The sequence below is a fragment of the Rhinoderma darwinii genome, chromosome 1 (assembly GCF_050947455.1).
Source record: "Rhinoderma darwinii isolate aRhiDar2 chromosome 1, aRhiDar2.hap1, whole genome shotgun sequence".
Classification (NCBI taxonomy): Eukaryota; Metazoa; Chordata; class Amphibia; order Anura; family Rhinodermatidae; genus Rhinoderma; species Rhinoderma darwinii.
Genome location: NC_134687.1, coordinates 66,185,706 through 66,200,352, shown reverse-complemented (window position 1 = coordinate 66,200,352; position 14,647 = coordinate 66,185,706).

The window sequence follows — 14,647 nt, the reverse complement described above, 5'->3', positions numbered from 1 at the left end:
GCAAAGTATTCCATCTCTGAAATTGTTTTGTTATAGGTTTTCCCACAGGAAAAGAGGCATTGGTGACTTTTATACACTATGCGTCTCAGCACTCGGCGACCCCGCTCAGTAACTTTACGTGGTCTCCACTTCGTGGCTGAGTTGCTGTGGTTCCTAAATGCTTCCACTTTACAATAATACCACTCACAGTTGATCGTGGAATATCTAGGAGTGAAGAATTTTCACAAACTGAATACCACGCTGGAATTCAGTGATCTCTTGCGAATGACCCATTCTTTCACAAATGTTTGTAAATGCGACTTCATGGCTAGGTGCTGGACTTTATACACCTGTGGCAATGAGACTGAATGAAACATCTGAATTCAATTCTGTCCCAATACTGTACATATAGTGTATGTCCTTGATTTTGCGATATTGCTAAAAACAGTTCCAAAATGTCATTATGCAAAGAAGAAACCATAGTGTAAAATGAGTCTTCGCAGCCTGTGAAAATGCTACAAACTGATGTTATGCTGCCACACATCCACTGTGTATTCATCTCCGATACACCGGGGTATTTCAGATAAAATGGACTTTGTGGCTTCCTGAATGGATTATACTGTATTTTGTTATATCCATGGGACGCTGTGACAGATGGGAATCATGTCACATATCAACCATTATCTTCTCCCATGGAGATATCCCACCTGACAAAGATATATTCAATCTTATATTATGTGACATAAGAATCCACAATTTTGCATCTGTTGCCGCCTACAATATTGTGTAACACTCCAAAATACATTCCATGTATTTATATTGTATCAGTAAAATGTAGCAATAAATGGAGCCTGCTGTTATGTGCTTCTTTTTTCATTTGCACCTCGATGAGATTCGCTCATAGTACATCCTGTAATTTGGTTACAGTGCTTTTGTAATGGGTTGTATTTTGGGAAATGAAGACAAACGGCTTAGACCTTGAAAACACATGGGCTACTTAGATAGATGGCATCTGCGAGGTCCTAGCAGAGCTTCAACATTCTATAGGGAAAAACAGAGCCAGGTGCATTTCTCTCCAAATTGAATTAGCTGCAAGATGCCACATCCAATTGTAGTAAATTGATGTGAGAGGTTGTGATGTCTATAGCAGATCTTACAACAAAGGTCAACGTGCACAGACATAGACAACAGGCTGGCATATGAAAGTTGTGGTTTAAAAAACAGCTATGGCAGGAGCAGAGAAATCCAAAATGTAATCAAGCTTGTAAATCTGCGAGAGAATTTGCTTTAATCATGTGTTTAATTGTATTTCCAATACAACCATTCACATATTTAATAATGTAATAATGTAAACTCAGGATCAGGTTTACAAGTACAGCGTTCCTGTGTCAGCAGAACTCATTTTATATGGATTACAAACATTTACTTATCTTAAAAATGTGGAAAATGTTGATGATTCTGTCTTGAGGCTCATTAGCCAAATTGTACCAATGTGATAACATTATTGATTGCGCAATTTGCTACAAAATATTCAACATGGCATTAACATATTTAGATTTAATCTCCTTTGTGTAATTACCAAATTTTGTTTAATTACCGGTAAACCAAATATTATCCAATAAAATCCATTTTTACTTAGCAAACACACTATGGCAGTAAACTGCAGGTAGAAGGCAGGCTGAATAATACATCAGTAAATCAGAGTTTGTTCAGGGGAAAGAATGTGCAGGTTTAGGGATTATTTGCATATATGTCTAGAATATGCCAAAGGAATAGAACATATCAGGAAACAAAGGTTGATTTACAGAATAAGGGACATCCAGCAGAATCAGGGTAACATAGACAGATGTCTGGATCCCTTTGTTTATGGTTGGTCTTGAACAAGGCCACCCACTGTATTGACTTGAATAATTATCTTGGCTGTGCTGTAATAATCACCTTCTGGTATGTAATTATGTAATCCAATTGGTGTAAATTAGCTGCTCTCTTGTTTATTGTGATATGGACGCTACTGATATCATCTACATTCTTTGTGACATTTTTAAGAACATAAGGAGAATTAATAATGGATATTTATAGGATCTGAATATTTTTTTTTTTAAATGTTAAAGTTCTGATGGATGGATAGAAGAGATGGGGTCTACAATGGAGGATAATGCTTGAACCCAAACACAAGATTGGGCACCCTAAGGCAACAGGGCCCGGGAGCGACTATTGCCAAATGCACCCCCTACAGCTATAACCCTGATGATACTTTAAACATACTAGGGGGGTTTATGCCTCATTTTAAGTGGAGCCATGTATTTTTGAGATTAACGGTAGACTCAAAGGATTCCCTTACTATATATGTCTATAAAATGTGGGGTGCTGAGCACACAAGTAACCTGGTAAAAATTTTAGGGGTTCCCCTGCAAAAGATCATTCAAGTTTAGACTTGTTGTCGCTATACTATATTTTCTTATTTAACTTCTTAAGGACCGGCCTATTTTGGACCTCAAGAACCAAGACATTTTTATTAATTTTTACATCGATGCATTCCAAAAGCCATAGCCAGTGCCCGGACGAGGGACAGACGAAGATAGGCTCCCGGCTAGGGAACCACCTTGCCACACTGTGAGGGGGTGCACTTTTCTAATTACCCCTTCCATCAGTGATGGAACGTCTCATTGGTACAGGAAGCCCAGGGAGTGGTGAGCGTGGTTGATGGTTAACTCACCACTCCCCGGTTCTCTTCTGCTCTGCGCGCCGGTGCTGCACTTAGGGCTCTGTCGCGTCCAGCTTCAGGGCGTAGTGTACGGCGGGGAAAGCACCTGGAGCAGAAGAGGAGCAAGGAGAGGTGAGTAAAATATTTTTTTCAGTCTGGTTTGAGATCTTAATGTAGGGATCTTATGTCACTTTCTACAGGGGTCAACTTTTGGCACTATTTACAGGTGGCACTGTGTGTCACTATCCTCATGCAGCACTGTGTGGGGCACTATCTATAGGGTGCACTGTATGGCACTATCTACATGGGACACTGTGTGTAACACTATATACCGGGAGCACTGGGTGTGGCCTTTTTTACAGGGGACACAGTGTGTGGCACTATCTACAGGAGGTACTGTGTGTAACACTATCTACAGGGGGCACTGTAACTGGCATTATCTACAGGGGTACTGTGTGTCAAACTATCTACAGGGGCACTGTGTTTGGAACTATCTAGAGGGGGTACTGTATGTGGCACTATCTACAGGGAGCACAGTGTGTGGCAATATCTGCAGTGGACGCTGTTTGTGGCATCACTTATAGGGAGAAACTTGTGCCATGTTGTACAGCAGGGGTCTCAAGCACACGGCCCGCGGGCCACATGCGGCCCCTGAGGCTGTAATCTGCGGCCCGCGGGACACAGAGCCGCTAGTATCGGCTCTGCTCTGGGACTCTGTGGAATTCCCTGACATCGCTGTCCTTATATGGACAGTGTTGTGATGGTCTTCCCCAGAGTGGAGTCCCGAGCAGAGAACTAGTATAGGCTCTACTCCGGGACTCTGTGGAATTCCCTGACATCGCTGTCCGTATATGGACAGTGTTGTCAGGGTCTTCCCGAGAGCGGAGTCCCGGGCAGAGCGCTAGTATCGGCTCTGTTCTGGGACTCTGCAGAATTCCCTGACATCGCTGTCCATATATGGACAGTGTTGTCATGGTCTTCCCCAGAGCGGAGTCTCGGGCAGAGCTTTAGTATCGGCTCTGCACCGGGACTCTGTGAAATTCCTTGACATCGCTGTCCATATATGGACATAGTTCTCAGGGTCTTCCCCAGAGCAGAGTCCTGGGCAGAGCTTTAGTATCGGCTCTGCTCCAGGACTCTGCGGAATCCCCTGACATCGCTGTCCACATATGGACAGCGATGTCTAGGGCTTCCCCAGAGCTGGACAGTGATGTCTGGAGCACAGCTACAGCCCCAAGTGCTAGAAGCGGATCTGCTCCGGGACTCCATATATGGACACTGATATCAGGGGCTTCCCCAGAGTTCCGGAGCAGAGCTTATATTAGTGCTCCGCTCTGGGACCCCGGGTCTGGGGTTGCCCCTGACAGCACATTCTGGTCCAGGAGGATCACCTGATGTCTCTGTGTATGGACAGTGATGTCAGGGGCTCCTCCAGCAGAGGAATGCCTGGTCAAAGTGTCGGCAATGCTCTGGCTGGGGATTCCACTCCTAGAGGGAGCCCCAATGGAGCTATCTACTGGGGGTGTGTGTGGCACTATCTACAAGGGGTGTGTGTGGCATTATCTACAGAGGGCACTGTGGCAGCATCTATAGAGGTCACCGTGGCAGCATCTACAGAGGTCACTGTGGCAGCATCTACAGAGGGCACTGTGGCAGCATCTACAGAGGGCAATGTGGCAGTATCTACAGGGGGTACTGTGGAATTATCTACAGATGGCACTTTGGGTGTGTGGCATTATATAGGGGTGTGTGGCATCATTATCTACAGAGATCACTGTAGCAGCATCTACAGAAGGCACTGTGGAATTATGTACAGAGGGCACTGTGTGTGTGTGTGTTTGTGTGTGTGTGTGTGTGTGTGTGTGTGTGTGTGTGTGTGTTTGTGTGTGCGTGGCAGTGTCCAGGGGGGTGTGCCATTATCTACAGAGGGCATTGGCATTATCTAGTGGTGTGTGGCATTATCTACAGAGGGCACTGCGGCAGCATCTACAGAGGTCACCGTGGGAGCATCTACAGAGGTCACTGTGACAGCATCTACAGAGGGCACTGTGGCAGTATCTACAGAGGGCACTGTGGAATTATCTACAGAGGGCACTGTGGGTGTGTGGCAGTATCTACAGAGGACACTGGCATTATCTAGGGGTGTGTGGCATTATCTACAGAGGGCACTCTGGTAGCATCTACAGAGGGCACTGTGGATTTATCTACAGAGGGCACTGTGGGTGTGTGGCAGTATCTAGGGTTGTGTGACATTATCTACAGAGGGCACTGTGGCAGTATCTACAGAGGGCACTGTGGCAGTATCTACAGAGGGCACTGTGGCAGTATCTATAGAGGGCACTGTGGCAGTTTCTACAGAGGGCACTGTGGCAGTATCTATAGAGTGCTCTGTGGCACTATCTAAAAAGGGGACGCCCAATCTTGACATTTATGTGTCTGCCAAACGCTGCCAACTGAGCCGCCGGACTGCATTTAGCAACTCACAAATTTCCATTAAGTTTAGACCTAGCGCTATTATTATAGTAATACAGTAATATTATAGTAATGTAGTATTTTTATAGTAGTTCAAATAACTAATTGATTAACAATAATTTTGTAGTGTATCAAATTTGAAAGTAATGCGGCCCATCAACTTGACATTTTATCTATATGTGGCCCACTTACCCGGCCGAGTTTGAGACCCCTGTTGTACAGGGAGCACAGTGTGTGGCATTTTCTACAGAAGCCACTGGGTGTGACACCTTCTACAGGGGACGCTGTGTGTGGCACCGTCCACAGGGGCACTGTGCAGGCACTATCTACAGGGGGCACAGTGTGTGGCACCATCTATAGAGTGCACAGTTTGTGGCACTATCTACAGGGGTCACCGTGCAGCACAATCTAAAGGGGGCACTGTGTGTCACTTTCTACAGGGGCACTGTGTGGGGCACTATCTACCGTGGACACTGTGTGTGGCACTATCCACCGGAGGCACTGTGTGTGTGTGTCATATTCTACAGGGAGGCACTGTATGTGTGGCACTTTCTACAAGGGAGCACTGTTTGTTTCACTTACTACAGAGGGAACTGTGTGTGGCAGTGTCCACAAGGAATGCTGTGTGGTACTATCTAAAGGGGGCACTGAATGTGACACTACTATCTAAAGGCGGCACTATGTGTGACAATATCTACAGAGGGCACGGCGTGTGGCTCAGTCTACAAGGGCTCAGCGTGTGGCACTTTCTACATGGGGCGCTGTGTGTGATGCAGTTCACAGGGGGTAGTGAAATGAGTGGGTGCCATGTAATGTATGGACAGGCCAGGTCTGTCAGTTGCTGCAGTAAAATATAATAAATTTGTGTGGCCGCAGAAGACCACGCCCCTTCCGCTAAGCCCCGCCGACTTTCAGCAAAGTTCCGTGAGTGATGCATTTGCCTTTGAAGGTCAAATTTTTTGCAACTTTTCTACACCATAAGCCTTCCCATGTGTGTTAGAGTACTGTGGGTAGGGTGTTAGTCCCCATGCACACGACCGTATTTTCATCTATCCGTAAATACTGTCTGTGAATACTGATCCATAGTCATCCGTATTTCATCCGTATATACGGAGCCGTAAAAAAAAAGAGGCTACAAATGATGTCACCAACATGTTTTGCATAGCAACATTTCCGTAAATACGGACGGTTTACGGATGCACATCAGTAGCCGTCCGTATTTACGGAAGCGCCCATAGGCTTCTATGGGAGAGTCCGTACCGTAACTACGGACAAGAATAGGACAGGTTCTATAATTTTATCAGCATGGACACCCATCTGTAAAAATACTGAAAGGTGTCCCTGGCCAATAGAAATGAATGGGTCCGTAATTAGGGTCCGTAATTACGGATGAAATACACGGTCGTGTGCATGGGGCCTTAGTCAGGAGCCAGCATAGAGCAAGTATAAACAAGTATGGAAACCAGCAAGAGTGAATTAGACAGGCTGCAAGCAAGTAAGGTCAGTAAGGACCGGTGATTTAAAGGGGATGTTACCCCTACATCAGGGAGGAATGCTCGTGACTTTGGTTAAAAGATGGTGCCTTTTCATGTTTTATGGTCGTGTATGTGAGTTCAACACCAGCCGGAGAAAAAATACTTTGTTTTGCCATCATCCTGGTCTTCATTCCATCTTTCGGTGACTACCCTGCCTTTCACCATCCAGGCCACGGTCTTTACATTATGTCACACTGTTTTGCCTGTCCACATTCATGTGTACACAAATTTGTATATTTATTACATTTGTCCATTTATGTATTGACACCTTTTTTACATCATATTGTTTACAGCACTGTGGAGATTGATGGTGCTATATAATAATATGGAAAGCCATATATAACACATTCTAATAACATAATGTACTATGCTGAACGTCAAACTCAGCCATGCTGTATTGACAATCTCGGTTCTGCTGCTTATGTGAAAACTTCTATTGACAAACTCATATTTTGGGATTTCAGAACTGTACTGTAGCAATGCTTTTGGTTCCACATAAAAATTTAATTTACTTTTAGAAAAGCATGATTAATATGGCAATAAGGGATAGAAGAAAAAATGCATGTGTAAAGTACTGACAAAATATTTGCCCCTTATCTACCCAAATCCAAGTGCCAAATTAGCAGGTAACCTAAGTCAGACTGGTGAATGGGGGGAGGCATGCTGTCTGACAACCGCATGTAAAAGGCTAAAGTTGTTAGGTTGTATATCCTTAGCAATCAGTCTATCAGCTGTTTAGCTCAAAGCAGTGGCGGATTAAGTGTACCATGGGCCCTGGGCTGTTGACACAACTTGGGCCCCCTCACACGCAATCCAACCCCCCCAACCTGCTGACACTGTACCCGTCAGTGCCACTGACCTGACGGATACAGGTTTTTACACTAGATACAGCTGCTCTGTATTCAGGATATAAAGCAGCTGTATCTGAAAAAGTAAAAATAATTTTTAATAAAAAGTATTTAGAAAGTTGCACCAGACACTCATACACCGTTTTATTAAAGAAAAAGTAATACATAATAACAATAATAATTTAAAAAAATTAACACCTCTCTTTAAAGTGTAACTAAACGTTTACAATTTTTTGGACATGTCATACTGATATGTCAGAATTTTTAATCGGATGGTGGTCCGAGCACTGAGAACCCCACCGATAGCTAAAGTGAAGCTGCAGAAGCGCACGATTGAATGCTGCGCCACTGATCGGCATTCCTAGGAGTGGTGTACGTCCGTACACCGCTTGCTCGGCTTTCCGAGAAAAGCAGATCAGAAAGGAAGCGGCTCAGCAGTCATTTGAGCGCTTCTGCGACTTTGTTTTAGCGAACCATGGGGGTCTCAGTGCTCGGACCCCCACCGAGCAAAACTTCTGACATTTCACTATGACCTGTCAGAAGTTTTTTTAGAAGTTTAGTTTCACTTTAAAGGTGTTTTCCCGTGAGGGAAATTTATGACATATCCTGTCAGATAGATGTGAGTGCCACCTCTGGGACCCGCACCTATCTCTAGAACCGGGTCCCCTAAACCCTGTTCTACCTCTTTCTGCTATCGCTGCCTCCCGGCCACCTCTTGACTTCATGGACTTTCCGTAACTTTCATTCAGTTCTTTGGGACTTACGGAAACAGCGTAACCATCTAAGTGACTCCAGAGGACTCCATGAAGGGGGGAATAATCCCCCATCCCATCCCCCATAGAGCCCTCAGTATTTCAGTATTTATTATACTGCTGGGGGGGGGGGGGGTTTGAGCGTGTAACTGACTGCTGAGTGTCTATGGGGGGAAATTATTGTCCTCCCATAGAGTCCTCTGCGGTGAGTTGCACGCTCAACCCTCCCTGCTGTATAATAAATACTGAAATACTGAGGGCTCTATGGGGGATGGGATGGGGGATTATTCACCCCTTCATGGAGTCCTCTGGAGTCACGTAGATGGAAATGAAGATGGAGACGAACATGAACACTAACCTCCTCGTCGCTCGACCGCCCTTCTCGTCTGTTCCTCACTGGCGGTACGTGAAGAGTCAGAGGGGCGTGTTCTACCACGACTAGCAGACGCACGTCTGCTAGTCCTATCCAGCAATTGATATCCATCCCCCTCCTCCTCATCAGCACTAAGCTGGCGGCTGCATTCTGTTGCAGTCCGCCCGCCCCTCCCTCTCAACGGCCATTAACGGCGCTACTTTTCAACGGCCATTAACGGCGCTACTTTTCAACGACCATTAGCGGCGCTACTTTTCAACGACCATTAGCTGCGCTTCCTCTGAAACGGCCATTAGTGAGTCCTTAATAAAAATGATGTGCGGTTCGGGCTACGATGGGCCCCCTGGGAGCCTTGGGCCCCGGGCGGCCGCCCGAAACGCCCATATGATAATCCGCCACTGGCTCAAAGCTGGATTAGCACTGCGCTGACACTAGAGAGAGGGAAAGCAGGTTGTCAGTTACACCTGTCCTCAAATACTAGTAAATCCTATGTAGATTTTAGATGGAGAACGTTTTTATATAACATTATTAAAGCAGATCTGTTATCATACTATACTGACCGATTTAAGGAGAAAGGTACTATTAGCCTAAAAAAAATTGTGCCATTTGGCTAATAAAGAATACAGTCTGCCGGGTATATGCTGATACACACAGCTCTGTTGCTATGTAGAAAAGGCTAAAAAAAATACCTGTATTGCTATCACAGACACAGCACCTGGTTAATTGTGGCTTGTGTCAGACAGAAGTGGAAGGAGCCATGACGTATCATTCTAGGCACTGGTTTGGGTCATAGTGGTAGAACGTTAACCAATCAGACCAGGGGCATAGCTAAAGTTCTTATTGTGCCCCCCTGCAAACTTCTCATGGCCGACGGCCCGCAGCTTGCAGATGCATCGCTGGGTCTCCTAAGTGACCCAACAATGCAGCACTAGCAGCCAGGACTTAAAATGTCAGGGGAAATAGCCCCAATACATATACCCCCCAAAAAATGTGTGTGTGTGTATATGTGTGTGTGTTTGTATAGGAGACAGCATATCTATAGCACTACGATCCTATAAAATATGGGTAGGATTAGATACAGTGGCTCAGCAGACAGTATCACACATGATAGGATTAGATATAGGGCCCAGCTCGCTGACATTGCGGCTCCAGCGCTGGACACAGGAAAGGTAAGAATAATAATTGTTTTGCTTTTTTATGTGTTACTAATAATTTTCTTGTGTTTTTTTTTTTTTACAGGTTCGATCGTTGGACTACGTCGGACTACTTCAATGACTGCGTTTTTTTATTCTCAATAAAATGGTTAATGAGGGTTGTGTGTGTTTTTTTATTTCAATAAAATATTTTTTCTATTTCCTTGTATTTTTTTAAACTTTATTATTACCGCCTTAGTAATAGCCGCTGGTTTATTGACAACCTCCATTACTAAGGCGGGGCTTAATCTTATGCCGGTGCAGAGGCTAACACTAACCCCCATTATTACCCTGGGGTGCTGGGTACGATCCAGTTCCCGACTATCTGTAGTGATGGTTGTCATAAAAGCGGCCGCAGGCTGGTATTATAAGGCTGGGGAAGGCCAAAAACAGCGGCCCTCCCCACCCTGGTAATGCAAGGCTGCTGCTGCTGTGTTGTATTTGGCTGGTTATGAAAATTGGGGGGGACCCCAGATCGTTCTTTCCAATTATTATAATTATTTTTTTAAATTAGGTGGGGTCTCCTCCATTTTTCATAACCAGCCAGATACAATAAAGTAGCAGCAGCCTGGCATTACCAGGATGGGAAGGGCCGCTGTTTATGGCCTGTCCCAGCCTGATAATACCAGCCTGCGGCCGCCCCGGTGGTCGACCATCACTACAGATCGTCAGGTACAGGATCGTACCCGGCTCTTCCCAGCACCCCTGGTGGCGGTGGGTACCGGGGTAATAATGGAGGTTAGGGTTAGCCTCTGCACCGGCTAACATTAAGCCCCGCCTTAGTAATGGATGCTGTCACTCAGTCAGCGGCCATTACTAAGGCGGTAGTAATAAAGTTTAAAAAAAAAACACAAAGACATAGAAAAAATATTAAATTGAAATAAAAAACCCCACAAAACACTCGTTAACCATTTTATTGATAATAAAAAAAGCCGTCATCGAAGTAGTGCTCGAATCCAACGTAGTCCAATGACCGAACCTGTAAAAAAAACACAAATACAACAAAAACGATTAGTAACACATATGGTAGGCTTAGATACAGGGCCCATGTGTGATACTGTCTGTCAAGTTAGGCTTAGATAAAGGGTCCAGCAGACAGTTTCACATATGGGACCTGTATCTAAGCTTACCATGTGGTTATGTAAGATGCTTAAATACAGGGCCCCAGCAGACAGTAATGATATACAGTATAAGTGTAATGTCGGGGAAGGGAAATAGACAAGTGAGCCCTAATCTACCCGCCACTCAGTCCCTGCCTACTTGCAACAACCCGCCCTAGGCGACGGGGTACAACTGGGCGACGGTCCCTACACTCAATAGGTGCACGACAGACAAACAGACAAGGGTACAAAGAAGCCAGGGAAATGGGGAAGTTGCCCACGGGAACACGCTGAGCAACAAGCGAGGTGAACGAGCCGAGTCAAACCAGGAGATGAGCGAGGTACAAAAACGCAGAGCAGAAGAGTGGTCAGAAAAGCCAAGGTCAATCACAAGCAGAGGATAAGTAGTTCAAGAAGCTGCAGCAGGGCCAGGAAACCAACAGAGAAGAATCACAAGCAAAGGAGGAACAGGAAAGGCAGGTATAAATAAACAGAGGGCAGGAGCTAGCTCCGTCTGGCCAGGCTGTGATAGGCTCTCCCACTCCTAAGCCTGCCATCCTGGGTGGTGGAAGATGGAGTCAGTCTCACAGACATAGAAGCAAGTGCAGACTGATTACTTATGGGCGTCGACACAGAAGTTGTGTCTGCCAGATCCTTTACAGTACCCCCCCTTTTATGAGGGGCCACCGGACCCTTTCTAGGTGGACCTGGTTTATTGGGGAAACTAAGGTGGAGCAATACCCCAGCATGAACATCCCGGGCGGGTACCGAAGTCCTCTCCTCAGGCCCGTATCCCCTCCAATGGACCAGGTACTGGAGGGAGCCTTGGACCATCCTGCTGTCCACAATCTTGGCCACCTCGAATTCTACCCCCTCAGGGGTGAGAACAGGGACCGGAGGTTTCCTCGAGGGAGCCAAGGACGGGGAGCAGTGTTTAAGGAGGGAGGCATGAAACACGTTGTGTACTCGAAAAGACGGAAGGAGACAGGGTTAAGGACTTCAATGACCTTGTATGGCCCTATAAACCGGGGAGCAAACTTCTTGGACGGGACTTTAAGGCGCAAATTTTTTGACGATAGCCACACCAGATCCCCGACCACAAACAAGGGGTTAGCAGAACGTCTTCTATCTGCCTGAGTCTTTTGTATGCTCTGGGACTCCTCTAGGTTCTTCTGAACCTGGGCCCAGACTGTGCACAGTTCCCGATGAACGACATCTACCTCGGGATTGTTGGAACTACCAGGTGAAACGAAGGAGAATCGTGGATTAAACCAAAAATTACAGAAAAAGGGGGAGACCCCTGACGAGTTACTGACCCGGTTATTAAGGGAAAATTCGGCGAGGGGAATGAATGAGACCCAATCATATTGACAGTCAGAGATAAAACACCTTAAATATTGTTCTAGAGACTGATTAGTCCTCTCAGTTTGGCCATTAGTTTCAGGATGGAAGGCAGAGGAGAAGGACAGATCAATCTCCAACTTTTTACAGAAGGCTCTCCAAAACAATGAAACAAATTGTACCCCTCTGTCAGAAACAATATTGAAAAGGACCCCATGGAGACGCAGGATGTGTTTGACAAACAAGGTAGCTAACGTCTTAGCATTGGGTAATTTCTTGAGGGGCACAAAGTGGCACATCTTACTGAAGCGGTCTACTACCACCTACACCACCGACTTGCCTTGAGATGGAGGCAAATCGGTGATGAAATCCATGGAGATATGGGTCCAAGGTCTCTGGGGAACGGGCAAAGAACATAGTAAGCCCGCTGGTCGGGACCTGGGAGTCTTGGACCTAGCACAAACTTCACAAGCGGTGACGTAGGCCTTAACGTCTTTGAGCAACCCAGGCCATAAATAGTTTCTGGCAATGAGGTGCTTGGTACCCAGGATGCCTGGATGGCCAGATAGTGCAGAGTCATGATTTTCCCGAAGTACCCTTAGCCGGAATTGCAGGGGAACAAACAGCTTGTTCTCAGGAAGGTTCCCGGGAGCTGAACCTTGATCAGCCGCAATTTCAGAGACTAAATCAGAATCAATAGAGGAAATGATTATACCTGGAGGCAAAACACAAGCAGGATCTTCCTCCGAAGGAGGGCTGGCCATGAAGCTACGCGACAGTGCATCAGCCTTAATATTTTTAGACCCAGCCCTATAGGTGACCAAAAAGTTGAATCTGGTAAAAAATAACGCCCATCGAGCTTGTCTCGGGTTTAGCCTCCGGGCAGATTCTAGGAAAACCAGATTCTTGTGGTGGGTAAGGACCGTAGCCTGGTGCCTAGCCCCCTCCAGGAAGTGGCGCCACTCTTCAAATGCCCATTTAATGGCTAAGAGTTTGCGGTTGCCAATATCATAGTTACTCTCAGTGGGCGAAAACTTCCTGGAGAAGTAGGCACAGGGGCGGAGATGGGTGAGGGACCTGGTACCCTGGGACAAGACAGCCCCCACTCCCACCTCGGACGCGTCAACCTCCACGATAAATGGCTCCATTTGGTTGGGCTGAACCAGCACTGGGGCCTAGATAAAGCACTTCTTAAGGACCTCAAAAGCCTGGACAGCCTCAGGAGGCCAGTGGAGGAGATCAGCACCTTTGCGAGTGAGATCCGTAAGAGGCTTAGCGATGACCGAGAAGTTAGCAATAAATCTCCAGTAATAATTTGCGAACCCCAGGAAGCACTGTAACGCCAACAGGGAGGCATGTTGGACCCATTCCGCCACAGCCTGGACCTTGGCGGGGTCCATGCGGAATTCATGAGGAGTGAGGATTTGACCCAAAAACGGTATCTCCTGCACCCCAAACACACATTTTTCGTTCTTAGCAAACAGTTTGTTTTCCCGAAGGGCCTGGAGCACCTTCCTGACATGCTCAATGTGGGAGGACCTGTCCTTGGAAAACACAAGTATGTCATCAAGGTACACTACCAGAAATACCCCCAGGTAGTCTCTTAAAACCTCATTTATGAAATTCTGGAAGACCGCGGGAGCATTACACAACCCAAAGGGCACGACGAGGTATTCGAAATGATCTTCGGGCGTGTTAAATGCAGTCTTCCACTCATCCCCCTCTTTGATGCGGATAAAGTTATAAGCCCCCGTAGATCAAACTTAGAGAACCATTGGGCCCCCTGAACCTGATTGAAGAGATCAGGAATCAAAGGAAGGGGATACTGGTTCCTTACAGTGACCTTATTCAAGTAGTCAATGCATGGCCTAAGACCACCATCCTTCTTCCCTACGAAGAAGAAGCCAGCACCTACCGGAGAAGTAGAGGGGCGAATGTAACCCTTGGCCAGGTATTCCTGGATATACTCTCTCATGGCTTCACGTTCGGGACAAGAGAGATTAAATATCCTACCCTTAGGGAGCTTAGCTCCTGGTATCAAATCAATTGCGGAATCATATTCTCTATGAGGTGGTAACACTTCGGAGGCCTCTTTAGAGAAAACATCAGCGAAGTCTTGAATAAACTTAGGTAGAGTGTTCACCTCCTCAGGGAGAGAAATAGAATTAACAGGAAAACATGACGTCATGCAGTCATTACCCCATTTTGTAAGATCCCCAGTATTCCAGTCAAACGTGGGATTATGCAACTGCAACCAGGGAAGGCCTAAAACCAAATCGGACGATAATCCCTGCATCACCAGTACAGAGCACTGCTCCAAATGCATGGAGCCCACAAGGAGTTAAAAAAC